The 10,951-nt window shown below is 45.4% G+C and overlaps 5 non-coding genes across 5 annotated transcripts; 3 read left to right on the plus strand and 2 right to left on the minus strand.

Annotated features, from left to right (window-relative positions):
• Positions 1 to 1,375: 1,375 nt before the first annotated feature.
• trnaa-ugc (transfer RNA alanine (anticodon UGC)) lies at positions 1,376 to 1,447 on the plus strand. Its single transcript has one exon. It is a non-coding gene; the product is annotated as a tRNA-Ala (tRNA).
• Positions 1,448 to 2,275: 828 nt separating this feature from the next.
• On the minus strand, positions 2,276 to 2,347 carry trnap-cgg (transfer RNA proline (anticodon CGG)). Its single transcript has one exon. It is a non-coding gene; the product is annotated as a tRNA-Pro (tRNA).
• Positions 2,348 to 2,839: 492 nt separating this feature from the next.
• On the minus strand, positions 2,840 to 2,912 carry trnak-uuu (transfer RNA lysine (anticodon UUU)). The gene has a single exon. It is a non-coding gene; the product is annotated as a tRNA-Lys (tRNA).
• A 1,958-nt stretch (positions 2,913 to 4,870) lies between these two features.
• Positions 4,871 to 4,944, plus strand: trnan-guu (transfer RNA asparagine (anticodon GUU)). Its single transcript has one exon. It is a non-coding gene; the product is annotated as a tRNA-Asn (tRNA).
• Positions 4,945 to 7,766: 2,822 nt separating this feature from the next.
• On the plus strand, positions 7,767 to 7,838 carry trnaa-agc (transfer RNA alanine (anticodon AGC)). The gene has a single exon. It is a non-coding gene; the product is annotated as a tRNA-Ala (tRNA).
• The last annotated feature ends 3,113 nt before the right edge of the window (positions 7,839 to 10,951 follow it).

Below are 10,951 nucleotides of genomic sequence, written 5' to 3' on the forward strand. Positions count from 1 at the left end.
ACTCTCATTTCATCTCTCTCCTCTCCGGTCTGAAGGGAAACCTGTCATTTAGAAAGACACTCTCAGGACTGACGTGTGGCGTCACTGTGGTGCTAACAGGACCTTCAGAGGAGCTTCATGCTTTTCCAATGATTGAACCACAAATGGATAACATGAAGGAAACTGACTCCTTCTCTTTCCCCGTGTCAGACATGTCGGATATCAGGAGAACACAGAGCAAAACACTGTTCAGCATGGCGAAATCCTCCAACTGAGAAAAGGGAAAAAGCTTGTGGGGGTCGTTTTGTGTCTGCGTTTATTACTGAGCTGTGCTTTCAGAGGAGGAAGATCAGTTATCAATTCCATTCCTGTAAAGTCTCCTGATCCTCTCTGGATCCTCAGCGGTTCATGAAGCTTCATGAAGCCTCATCTGCCCATCACGAGATAAAACATACACAGCCCGAGAAAAAAAACCCTTTTCTTTTTAATAAAAATTCTGTGCCAGGATATATATGATTATCATGATATAAGATGAGCTATATCGAGATCTAAAATTTGTTTAATATCACACAGGTCCAGTACCTGGTACCAGGCACTAACCAGTGGAGACGCTTCCCGTGGAGTGCTGACTTTGTCAGGATTCTGTTCAGGCAGGCAGCGGGCAGTCTCTGTCTCCCTGGGTCCGTCTGATTGCTGATTGCCACTCTTTACTGTGACTGATTGGTCAGTCAGCAACATTCACCCTGACTGGACTCACCGTCCACCAGATACACCCCCTCCTCCTGGAGCCCAACCAGGCTCTCCAGCCACACCTGGGCACCCGCTCTTAAGCACCCTTTCTCAAACTAAACCCTCTGAACCCCCACCCCATGTCCAGCCCCTGGTACTCCAGAATCTCCACTCAGTCTTTTTTTTTTCCACTCTCCACTCATGATCTTTATTTTACTGTAAAATGTGTTTTGATAATAAAAGACAAAACACTTCAACATAATAGATGTCTTGATGAAACTCAACCTCCTGGTTATTTAGCAGACAGTAACCCTGCTGTCACTTTCCAGATGTAGTAACTGACTGATGATGTTTGGAGCCAGGACCTCCTGTTGATGAGACAGGCTCTCTGAGCAGCTGAGCCACAGCGCCTCCTTCAGCATGGTTTTAGTGCTGCACTACCTGGCTGTCAGATGGACCATCAACCATCAGACCCCCATGAACAGAAAACACCTGACCTGGACCAGTGATGGATCCACTTCCATCAATACTGACCTCCAGCAACCAGCCACACTCCACAGTCCAGACTGTCCTGCTGAGAGAGGAACAGGCTTCTCAGGAGTTTTCCTCCTGGACTCACTGAGCTGATTCACTTCAGTCGTAATCAGCAGAACAGCTGAAGGAAACAGGGGATGTAGCTCAGTGGAAGAGCGCCTGCTTTGCATGTAGGAGGTCCTGGGTTCAATCCCCAGCATCTCCAGACTTTATGTCTAACATCAATATCATCAAGCTCATGAATCAAGGCTGAGTCTGTCTTGATGGCTGTGAGATAAAATCAATCTCTGAACATCCCAGAGGATTCTTCCATCAAGATCGAACACAGAACTGTTGTGGAAGTCTTTCTGTCGTTGGCATAAAGAACTTCTGAAAAATCATATTTCCCTCAACAAGTCAATGTAGAAGTTGTTGAAATTCCTTCTCCTTGTCTTCTCTGCCATGACTGAGAGTAAAACTCCAGCGATCAGCAGCTTATTGAGATCAAATCTTCCTGAGGTACTTTGACCATTCATGGTAGAAAGTGTGTGTGTGGAGGGTGATATGAGGTGAATCCACCTGCACAGCCTTCCAGCTGGACTGGATTTATAAAGGGAAAGAGCTGCATGGTTTATAAATCAGAGGATGTTTCTGCTTTTGGTGCTGGTAGACTTTTAGTGTGGATCCTCCACAGTGTGTGATCAACGAGGCCCCTGGCCTGCAGAGTCCAACATCTGGTTCTTCCTCCTCTGAGTGAGCAGCATGGAGCCGGAGCTCCTTCAGCAGCTGTGTCACGTTGGTAAAGCCAGGTGTGGCTTCGTTCAGCAGTCTGAACCTGTGCTGACGCTACGGGGTTTCCCTCCACGTCACTGGGGGCCGGTCGCTCCTCCACCAACCAGATCATCACTCTGAATCTGAGGAGGGTTTCCACACTCGTTACCCTCACTTTGAACTGGAATATATCAAATTAATCACGTTATTTTCCTCTGGTGGACAAACTTCTTCTTTAAACAAACCTGAAAACCATTGGTAGAAGAGAGTAATGACAATTGAAGGGCTCGTCCGGGATTTGAACCCGGGACCTCTCACACCCGAAGTGAGAATCATACTCCTAGACCAACAAGCCCACATACTAATGAAACAAAAAGACTCAACTGATTGTCATGAATCAGGCAGGTGATCCAGACTCCTGACAGCCTGGACAGTGCTCATCCAATGACCACATCCTGACTAAAGGAAATGAAAACATGAGTCATGAGGACTTGAATGATAGTCAACTTGACCTCAATCACTTCAAACAGTCCAGAAAGACAGAAACGGGCCCCAAGTGAGCCCAATGGCATGCTGGGAGAGCTGAAGAAGCCACAGTCCTGGGGACAGAGTTCCATCAGGAGGCCAGTTCACCTTTAAGCAGCCACGTCTCTGTTAGGAACATCACATCCAGCTCATGGCAGTCAGAGAAGTCACAGAGGAAGATGGTCTCAATGTCAACAGAGCCTGTGAGACTTCTCGAAAAACGGCATCATCAGGACGCAAATTTTGTGTGTTTTGGCCATTGACACAGAGCAGCACTGTGTCCCTCTGCTGTATGGATCCATACATAAACCATCCCTTACTACACCTGGGCAGGGATTTGAACCCTGGACCCACAGATTAAAAGTCTGATGCGCTGCCATCTGAGCTACCCAGGCCTGACAGCAGAGGGTTTGGAGTTTCTATACCACTCATTTATGATTGAGACAGAGCTGACAGCTTTCCTGTTCTCCATGGCTCAGAAAGTGGAGCCTTGTCTGACTGACTTACGTTTATTGACCAGGAGTGATGCAGACTTCTTCCTAAAGTTAATAAGATGATGTACAAGAAGCACTGTGGTGGAAAAACACATTGTGAGTTTTTATCTACATTTAACAAAAAGTGTCATGTCCACAATTATTCACTCTTCTCAATAATCAATAGTAAAGCCTTCATTCACTATTACAGTGATCAAACTCTTCCTATCATTGCCGAGCAGCTTCTTGCATGTCACCACTGGGATGTTTAGCTATTTAGATTCAGCAATGAACTCTTTTTTGTGTTCTTTTTATGCCACAAAAACTTTTAAATAGTTTTCGTGGCAGCATTTTGGGTCCCAGTGGAAATAATGAACGGCAACCGAGTGACAGGAAAGACAAGGACAATATGTAAGAACTGTCAGAGAATAGTCCTGAACACCGTGACTAACAGGAGCACTGTGCTCTCTGCACTGATAGAGGAGGACTTTGGTTACAGTTTTACATCTGGTGTTTGCACTTTAATAAAAATAAAAAATCATTTGAGGAAAGAAGTTCATGCTCATGCTGAGGCCATGAATGGATGCAAATGATAAAACATTTCAAAATGCACCTTTATTGTTCAGTGACTGTTTCATAAAAAGTCTGTTTTTCTTGTCATATATTTTGTCATTTTAATTTTCTGAAAAGTAAAGTGGAAATCTGGTCTGATCTCATGATGGTGAACCAAATGCTGTGTCTCGTCTCATGAGCTGAGTGTCTCGTCTCACCCCAAGAAAAGAAAAATTAATCAACCCAGCAATTGTCCTCTGGGCTGGGCCTGTCCTGACAGACAGGTTGGACTTTATTCCCACCTGGACAGTTTGGTATTGAGGTCAGCTGCCAGCCGAGAGCTGAGATCATGATCAGGATGTTTGAGACGTTAATGTGTGAGTGCTGATCTCCCCATTTACATTTTAGCAGAACATCCTACGAGCTTGTGTGTGTGTGTGTGTGTGTGTGTGTGTGTGTGTGTGTGTGTGTGTGTGTGTGTATGTGTGTGTGTGTGTGTGTGTGTGTGTTCTGATGCATCTATATGCCTAAATGTGTCATTCTCACCAAGTCCCTCACAGCTGTATTCAGTTGATGCTTCAGCACCATGGACAGCTCTATCAGTCCTTTTCCACTGGTTCCTTCTCAGCTTTACAATCAGACAATCAACCCTGAACATGAACAATACATGTGTTATGACAGTTAGGGTCGAACACCAATGTAAGAAAAAGACAATGATTAAGCTAATTTGTTGACATGATGTCAGTTTTGAACATTGGGCTTCAGCAGTAAACCACTTGTTAGAGTCACTTGTTGTTTGTGGTAAACTTCTCTTTCTTTCAAAGCTACAGGACTCCAGATGTTCAGTTAACCTACTCTAGTACAGCATTTTATGAAAGTCAGTCAAAATCATTGGTGGCACCATCATCACCAGTGGCAGCAGATGATCCAGACGACTTTAATTGAATATCATGTAAAATAGAGCAAGTCCTGGAAACAGTGGTTTCATTATCAAACTCATTATCAAACCTCATTTATCAAACGGTAGTACGACGGTATATGGGCGTACGCCCGTCGTACGTTGACATGTACGCGCAGGGGGCAGGTCGAACGGCGAAAGGATTTGATTGGTTTAAAAAAAGGTGTCCCCTCAAGACTATTGGTTGCTGTTTTTCCCGTTTTACTCCTGCTGGAGATAGCAGATATTTTCCGCTCTACTTTAAAAACACGCTATGAATTGCTTCCCATCGGGTCATAAAGATCATTTTAATAAGTATTTTTAAAAATGTATCTTATTCAAATCACCTTTAAGTTGGAAAAATGGGCCATGCCTATTCTATCAGTCAGCTGTCTCTGTGGCGCAATTGGTCAGCACAGTCGGCTGTTAACTGAAAGGTTGGTGGTTCGAGTCCACCCAGGGATGGGGAGGTTCTTCTTCTTGGAACAACTTGTGTTTAAAAACCACTTACCTTTGATGGGGGTGAAGTTCAGGAACATGACGTCACATGAGGGCATGTTCATACCATCTTGGGTGGAGCCAGGACCCCTTTCTGGAAATAATTAGGTGCGTTCGACATGAGAAAGCCAGAGGCAGACCTTTAAGACTTTTGAGCCGCCCCGCCCAGATTTGGCCCGGCGTCACTGATACGTAGGACCTACGTAGGGCATCGAAAACTCACGAGACCCAAACGAGATCGGTCACAGAGGAGCCGCTGTGAGCTGCTGGAGAGCAACTCACCGCGGCTACCTGGCCCACCTCTCTGTTTCATACAGGCAGGGGATTGGACCCGAGCCCACTCCTCATCAGTTTGATGACAACAGGCTTTATTTGCATAAATAAACATCCAGTCCCCGCTCCAGCCCAGTGTGTGTGTGTGTGTGTGTGTGTGTGTGTGTGTGTGTGTGTGTGTGTGTGGGGGGGGGGGGGGGGCATTGGTGGCAAAAAAGTAACGGAGCAACACAAAAACGGCATCCACAGATCAGATCAACCACAGTTCTACCGTGTCCAACAACGTATGATCATTAACCACATTGCTAAAAAGCACAAATAGTAAAAAAACAAATGATAAAATAAGCAGCTCTCACCTTCAGCAGAGCTGCAGTCTCCTCTTTTTTGGAATTTTGAATAGCACAACACTTCATATTGATTTGACCCAACCAGCCGAGTTCGCTGTTGTTTTTTAAGGACATAATAGACTGAAAACTTTTTTTTTTTTTTTAATGAAATACTATATTTTGACTGAGGGGGCGAGGCAGTCTGCCCCCCCTTGACGCCTGGTCTGCACTTGCAGCAGCACGCACGCGTCACATGACAGAAGTCGAAACGTAACTTAAAATTATTGGTTTTTTTACATTTTATTTATTTCAGTTAACTGAATATTAATTAACACAATGTGACACACGAAAGAAATTCTTTTGTTTTTAATAAGAAAAAATAAATTACCCTCTGACAGCCAGGGGGGGCAAGGAGGCACAGGCGGGGGGGCATTGACACCCCGGACACCCCCCACTGTGGGAGTCATGAGAAACACGACCATGGAGAACAAAGCTTTGTCCGAGTTGGAGGCAGACTGATAACTCCGCCCCATGGCTGCGCCGTCTGCTTCGTCTAGCTCCGTCTACCTCTGGCTTTCGTGAACACACCTACTGAATCGTGTTCTCACCGTCGAACCAGAAGGGTGGAGCGGGATGAGCTATGACTCAAATGACATGGTGGGGGGCGTCATGGCGTCACGCTGACGTAATGGTCACGTGCTCGCGTTCTTCACCGCGAGCGCCAGACTATTTCAAGTTTTCAATTTCTGGGTTGAAGCTCAGAGCAGAATGTTCGGAAACTGAGGTCTCAGTCAGAAAGGAGTGTTTTACTGATCCAGACAGTTTGAAGCAGGATCCTGGGTTGACGACCCTCACTGTGGATGATTGACAGACATTTACTGTTATCTGGTGGAAACACCGGGACACTTTACTCTCCATAGTTTAAAGGTTCTCCTGAAGAACGCTGAATTTCTTTACGCTCTGGAACACTCTCAACATGTTTTCTCACCTCAACCTCCAGTGTTGTGCTGAGTTCTGCCTGCTCTCAGAGATCTGCTGCAGGTTTCAGGACCAGTGGAAACTTCATGAGACCAGACTTTATGTGGAGTTTATCAGGAACTACTAAACACCCAGAGTTCACAGTGAAAGTCTGGATTTCTCAGCATTAGAATTCTCATTTTACTGGAGCTTCATCTGAAACAGAACTTTTACTGTTGCTGATCAGTGTGTTTCCACAGACCACCCAGATTAGCTTCTCCTGGTTTCTGCATGCAGATCTCTGTGTGCAGACTTTACTGGACACAACACTGTTCTCCCTCCATCTCTTCTGACTGAGTTAGAGTCTCCCTCTAGTGGAAGCAGAGAGATCCAGCTGAGCTCCCCGAGCAGCAGAAGAAAGAACAGAGTGAGGAGCAACAACCAAGCTGGACAACATGAACCTAAACACACACACACACACACACACACACACACACACACACACACACACACACACACACACACACACACACACACACACACACACACACACACACACACACACACACACACACACAGAGTATCTATCTATCTATCTAACCATCATGTTCCTCTAAAGCTGTTGTAAACACATGTATCAGAACTCAGGCTGTCAGTGTTGATGCGTTATTCATGATTAGATTAATTGAGAACACATTAAATATTTGAATTGCATTTTAATCACAAGCCTTTTTGTCCCTTCTATTCACCCGTAGTCGGCTGCTAAAAAAACAAACAAAAAAAAAAAACAAATCTTGTAAATCGAGATGTATCACAACCATAGTAGTGACTTACTTTATCGCTGATGGCCACTCCTCCTCCCAGCTTGCTGTGCTGATCATTCAACCAAGCCTGTGTGACCATCTGTTGGCTTCTCCTCATTAGTCTCTCAGACAACGTTTTTTTTTTTTTTTTGTGTTTAAATGAGGCAGTTTTCTCATTATAAAGAGCTTTTACAGTTTTCTCATTACAGTTCACAGTAACAACAGTCCAGCTTGGTGGTCTGTCCATACGAATGTCCAATCCTCCCATTGTTAACAGTGAACCCAGAGCCTTCCACCAATACACACCTACAGCAACCAGACACACAACACAATCACACCTTTGACAGTGAATGGTGAAGATCTGCTTCTCAGGAGTTTTCCTCACTGTGAGCTCATTCAGTTAAAGAGGAAATCCAAGAATGGAAAGACAGGGGATGTAGCTCAGTGGTAGAGCACATGCTTAGCATGTATGAGGTCCTGGGATCAATCCCCAGCATCTGAAAGCTTTATGTCAGTGTATGACTGTAAAACATCAGCAGAGGAACTCACTCCAGCTCAGCATCAACTCTTCCAGCTCTCCACTGACAGTCATTCAGCAGCAGAGCTCTGGAGAAGATCAGTCTTCATTCTGGTTCTCAGGAAGCATGAACCCAGGTCAACAATGACTTCAGACCAGTGGCTCTCACCTCTCATCTTCTCAAACCACTGGAGAAACTGTTAATTCAGGAGCTTCATATGGAGCTGGAGCCACATCTGGATCAACATCAGTTCACATACAAAAGGAACTGGAGGACGAGTGAAGCTGTTTTAACTCTAATGCAGCTGCTTTAAAACAGCTGGAAAGTCCCTCTGCATACGCCACATTAGTCTTTATTGATCTGCAGAGGACGGCTTTGCTGACTGGAGTGATGCTCACCAGCTGCAGATCAACAGAGGAGAAGCAGTGGAGATGCTGGAGGAGTCCAGGACAACGGGAGACCACAGCTCTGTGGACGGACATGGGGACAACACTGAGCAGGTCCGCTCAGACATACAGCCAGGTGTGCACATCCACAGTGACTGAAGCTGGAACACACAAGGGCCAAGTGTGTGTGTATGTGTGCATGTGTGCGTGTGTGTGTGTGTTCTCGTGTTTCTATCCTTGTTGGGACCAAATGTCCCCACAAGGATAGCAAAACGTGGAACGACGTGCCTTGTGGGGACCTTTTTCTGGTCCTAAGTAGGAGAAACAGTGTTTTCTTGACCATGTTGTTGTTACTGAAAACAGTAAAAGTGCAAAAACATTTCTTTAGGGTTAGGCTTTGTTGTGGTGTGGGTTAGGGTTAGGGGCTAGACATGAATGGGAGTCAATGGAAGGTCCCCACAAGGATAGAAATACGAGACTGTGCGTGTGTGTGTGTGTGTGTGTGTGTGTGTGTGTGTGTGTGTGTGTGTGTGTGTGTGTGTGTGTGTGTGTGTGTGTGTGTGTGTGTGTGTGTGTGTGTGAATCCACCAGCAGCTGCATCTCCTCCGTCCTCTCAGGCTGTTTGCTGTCTGTCAAGACATGAGGCAGATTTTTGACACAGCAACAGCTGAGTGTTTGTTGTGATCTGGTATCAACTCCAACCCATCAAGCTGAACAGCCTCATAAAGCTGTTGGCAGATTTAAAATTTGACTGCTTCCTTTTGCTGGTCTGTGACATTTTCCAGCTCGTCATCAACAGCAGAGCCACATCTTGTGTTTTCAGGCTCCCTGTAAGAGTTTTTCTCCTTTTCTAGATTTTCTAGTCTCTTTCAAACCAAATCTTCAGTACTCTGCAGCTTCTCCCCTTTTTTCTGTATGTCTTTCTCTGCAGTTAGAAAAATTGGAGGTGGATGGAGTAGAAACTGTTTAAATGAGGGGGCGTGGCAGCTGAGTGGGCGTGGCTGCTGATGGGATCATGGTTGCTGAGGGGCGTGGCTGCTGAAATGATGTCACTTTCCTCAGGCAGACGCATTCAGCATAAAACAGGTTTTAGAGTCACCAAAACAACTGACTGAGCAGTGAAAAGTTTCTCTTGGCCTCTGTTCAGACTCTCAGCCTGGAACAGTGGAACTCCAAATAGAAAGCATGAGGAGAGTCACAGCAGGTGAAAGCACAGCATGTTCTGTTGGAGGATTCTACTGGGTTCTGTGAGTTCAGTGAAACACTGACAAAACCCTTGCAAGAATCACATTAATATGACGACTGGTGGTCCAAGACTGTCCTCCCCTAGAAAACGAGCACAGTGGTTGTAAATTCATGCCTCAAATGCGACCATGAGGTACATTTTGACAACATCAAGCACCTCCTAGTGGTCATGTAAATAATGTCACAAAGACACGTGATGGACTGACAGTTTCTTTTCTTTTTTTGTTTATTTAGAGGTGTGATTTGTGCTTAATAGTTAGATTTGACCAGAAATATGATTCTCTGCATTAAATAATGACTTCAATATGATTTTCAAAACATAACAAACTAGAAATTGGCACTCAGAGAGCACAGACCTCTACCACAGCTCAACTCAGTCACCAACAACCATAAGAACACCATATATAATCACACAACATTGTGATCGGGGGTGTGATCGGAGCGGAGCGCTGCAGCGTGCGGTGCCTCTGTCTGTCGCCCTGTCGCCCTTTCTCCCTGTGTGTGTGTGTGTGTGTGTGTGTGTGTGTGTGTGTGTGTGTGTTTATCTGAAAAAGAAAACCAAAAAGCAATATAATGTATGTAATTTTACTTCATTTTAATTTGAAAGTTGACTTAATCCTCTCGTATTTTCCGTTCCCGACTTCCTGTCTGGTCTGGTGCGATCTGCTCTGTCCAGCTTTACAACTGGCGGTGCACGGTACGTGCAGCTCGCAGAGAAAATAGAGAGGAGCGGAGCAGCCTTGGTCCACGGCGCAAGTCGCTGTATGAACCATCAGATAGTAAACAGGGGCGCCGGTCTGAAACTCGCTGCGCGGCGCGTCCTGTGTGAACCGGTTTTGGTTTTGTCTCTCTCATTTCTGCATGCCCTGTCTCTCCTGATTGTCTGTTCCTCATGTTCTCCTGCCTGGTCTCCTACCTCGTTAGTGCCCTAATGTGCCTCACCTGTGTCTACCTTATTTAAAGCCTGCATCCCTCACTTGTCCTGGTCGGTGTGTTGTGGGTTGTCCGTGTACTCCTGTGTCCCTGCCTGTGCCCTGCATTCCTGTTTCCTGCTAATAAAGCAAGCTCAACTGTGCCTGGCTGCCTGCGCGTGGGTCCTTCCATCTTCGCACCGTGACACAATTATTTGAAAGATAAAGTAAAAGGGCAGCTGCCCTATGTTTACAATTTATACAGTTTGGGTTGAATATTGTGTATGTGTGTATGTGTATACAAGTGTGCATCTACATGTATGCACATGTGTATGTCTATGTACGTGTGCATGTGTGTGCTTGACTCTATATAAACTTCCTGAATTTTGGTCTTGATAAGATATTACATTAAATAAAGCCTCTTTTCTCTTCTTCATGCTCTGAGGCTTAGATGAAGATGAGTGCCAGACGGTCCTGTGAAGGAACTCCAAAAGGTCACTTGTCTGTCTAAGGCTTGGGGAGGAAAAATTAAACGGTCTGTGTTGCACCTGTGCT

The sequence above is a fragment of the Salarias fasciatus genome (genome assembly GCF_902148845.1).
Source record: "Salarias fasciatus chromosome 23 unlocalized genomic scaffold, fSalaFa1.1 super_scaffold_20, whole genome shotgun sequence".
NCBI classification, from domain to species: domain Eukaryota; kingdom Metazoa; phylum Chordata; class Actinopteri; order Blenniiformes; family Blenniidae; genus Salarias; species Salarias fasciatus.